Here is a 3,583-nt window from a genome sequence, read left to right on the forward strand (position 1 = left end):
AAACCAGAAACAGTAATGGCAGCAACATTTTCCATTAAGAATTGTTTGTTATTTTCTCCTTGTTATTTCAGTCATTCTCCTTAAAATGTGAACATGAAATGGTTTTCCCTGGATTAAGAAATAACCCTTAAAAAAAAAAAAAACTATGAAATAGGTGCAGCTATGGTTGTGTGGTAAGAAGTTTACTGCTCGACCACATGGTTCCAGGTTCAGTCCCACTGCATGACACCTTGGGCAAGTATCTTCTATCAAAACCTCAGGCCAACTATAGCCTTGTGAGTGGATTTGGTAGAGGAAAACTGAAAGAAGCCCATCATATATGCATGTCTTTGTGTCTGTTTTTGTCCTCCACCACCGCTTGATGAGTGGTGTTGGTGTGTTTATGTCCCCATGACTTAGCTGTTTGAAAAAGAGATGGACTAAGCACTAGGCATAAAAATATGTCCCGAGGTCAATTTATTCGCTTAAAAGTTCTTCTAGGTGGTGCTCCAGCATGGCCACAGTCTAATGACTGAAACAAGGAAAAGATAGGTTGTACTGAAAGTATAATCTCAAGAAACAACATCTCTGAAGGTTATATTCTTATCTCTTCTAATTTGTGAATTGTTATTTTGGATCTTTGAGGTTTTCTTCACTGCATGTTGAAATCTGTAGAAAATATTTTCTAATGTATCATATAGATATGATTTTTGATGCTGAATCCGAATTTGTTATTCATTTATTTCATGAAAATTTTGCGAAAATGTCACAGGTACTCAAAGTTTGATAATTTTCAGAATTTTCAGCCAATCAGAAAACAACGCATTCGTTGCCTCTTCCATCATTTGTCACAGAAGCAAGAAAGGGTGGAGGCACTGGCATATCAAACTATTTTAAACTAGCAACAGTAAACAGTGAAAAACATTCTAGAATCGAATTCCTACTGTTATGGAAACAAACAATTATAGAACGTGTTTTGGCTACACTCCTCGTGCGCATGCACAGTATCATTGGTTACTATAGAAACAGAGTTCTTCACAGTCAGCTATGGAACGCATGATGCTTCTTTGCTTACTATGCTAACAGAATTTCATGGTGTTGTGTAAAATACTCGCTTCTGATTGGCTAAAATACCCAACTTTCGCAAACTTTAACAGCTAATAACTTCTTAATTATGAATCTATGAGGAAAATGAATTTCATTTTCATAATGAGTGTACAACACAATCCATTTACCAAATTTGGAAAGAATTGGAACAAAACTGTAGACAGTGACAATAACCACAAGGATCCTTTATTTTTCACTTTATGGCAAGAAGCAAACAATTCCAACAACTGACTGAAGCTCAGGCCTGAAGATAAAGGTAAGAAGAAGCAAGCCAGGAACAACGTGGACAGCTTTGACCAGATCCAAGAAGACTACATCGAAACCTCAACATTGTTAACCCTGTTGTTTATTTACTTTTAACTTGTTTCAGTTATTAGACTGTGGCCATGCTGGGGGCACCACATCGAAGAATTTTAGTCAAAATGAATTGACCCTAGTTCCTATATTTTTAAGACTGGCACTTATTCTGTTGGTCTCTTTTGCCAAACTGCTAAGTTACACCAATGAAACTGGTTGTCAGGCAGTGGTGGGGAACAAACACACATGTATTTGTGTGTATGTATTATATATATATGTATGTATGTACATATGTGTGTGTATATATTTATATGTATGTATGTATATTAGAAAAAATAAGGTATTCAGAGATCTGGATGGTTGTACATATACAAATTTATTAACATGTCATGTTTTTACAAATCACATGCTCTCATCTAACAATCTTCAGATTCTGTTAGAGTAAATGAAAATATGTGATTTGTAAAAACATGACATGTTAATAAATATTTGTATATGTACAACCATCCAGATCTCTGAATACCCTATTTTTTCTAATATATAATATCTGTACATCACCTCCAAACCTTCTAATATATGCATGTATATATATATCTATGTATATATGTATATGAGTTAGAGGTTAAGAAACCATCTGAGGGATATTAAATATCCAATATACTATGGGATGTGTACCTATGTATTTATAACCAAGTGTTTACTATTGCATGGCAATATCACAGTTGAATACTAGGTATGGGTGGAGATAAATTAGAAATTTACCCAGGATTTATAAGGCAAATAAGAAATTGGAGAAGATAAACAACTGACAAACATCAGCCAGTAAACATTCAGTTATATCTACTTGTTAATTGATTACAAACATATGTTTAAGTGATTCAAGTAAACAAATGAAATAAGTCAATAAATACGTAAACAGATATATATAGAAATAAATGAATAATAGATGAGTGTACAAATACGAAACTCTTACAGCTGTTTCTACCATGAGGCAGCCAAATCTTCCAAGTTATCCTCATCACATCAGTGATATACAGGGATCAACATTGGACATTGTTCATATATATGTGTGTGTATGTGTATATATATATATATATATATATATATATATATATATATATATATATATATATATATATATATATATATATATATATATATACATACACACACACACACACACACACACACACACAACAACAAGCTTTCAGTTTCTGTCTACTAGGCCCACTCACAAGGCTTTGGTTATCCAAGACTATAGTAGAAGACACTTGCCCAAGGTTGCCAAACAGTAGGACTGAACCCAGAACCATGTGGTTGGAAAGCAAGCTTCTTACCACATGGCCACTCCTGTGTCTGTCAACTGTTGCAGAAAAAAATGTTTTAACAGCGACATTAATAAACTTCCATTCGATTGTTGGTTTCAGAAGAATTGCCTAAAATACTCTTCTGGCAATACACAGTGAAGAATATTGCCAGTGATCTGCTCACTGAACAGATCCCATCAAACACCAATTTTCTGTAGAAAGTTCAGTCTCACTTCACCAACTATTAGGAAATTTTCTGGCTAGTAGCATGCAGTTGAAGATATTAAATGAAATCAATAGGTAATTAGGATTTTACATCTCCAGGTGACATGGTTACTGTCTTCTCACATGAAAGGTGAAGTCAGTATTGAGAGGCCAATCCAATGTTGCTTCTTATGAAAAGCTATACACCAGTGAGGTTCTCTTAGATAAAATGACATACCTTATTAATTCAATCGCATATAATTCAAAGGCAGGACTATGTCAGTGTAGGATAATATATTTAAAAGGTTGCAGAAAAGGAAAAAATTAAACAACAAAAACAAGAGATGGATACAAGCTAACTAACTTCATGGTGTAGAAAATAAAAGATATAGGGGAGAATTTTTGAATTGTAGATCTTTTAACAAGAGAAAAACAGAAAGTTTGGTGAGAATAATGATTTGCAGTGAAAAAAATGGAGGACAAAGAGTTAGAAAGGAAAGGTGATTTTCAGCTAGAAGAGAGTTTTCCATTCAAGGGAGATAATGTTTGAGACATGATTCAGAGAGAATTTGTGTTCTGATTTATTGAGTCAGGAGAGATAAGATATGAAAATATGTTTTGTATGTGTGTGTGTGTGTGTGTGTATCATCATCATCATCATCATCATCGTTTAACGTCCGCTTTCCATG

General features: G+C 34.0%; 1 long non-coding RNA gene across 3 annotated transcripts in view; it reads right to left on the reverse strand.

Annotated features, from left to right (window-relative positions):
• LOC128247055 (uncharacterized) overlaps positions 1–3,583 on the reverse strand; it is a 53,207-nt gene that overhangs the window by 40,301 nt on the left and 9,323 nt on the right. The window lies entirely within an intron of this gene.

This window comes from Octopus bimaculoides, chromosome 2 (genome assembly GCF_001194135.2).
Source record: "Octopus bimaculoides isolate UCB-OBI-ISO-001 chromosome 2, ASM119413v2, whole genome shotgun sequence".
Lineage (NCBI taxonomy): Eukaryota > Metazoa > Mollusca > Cephalopoda > Octopoda > Octopodidae > Octopus > Octopus bimaculoides.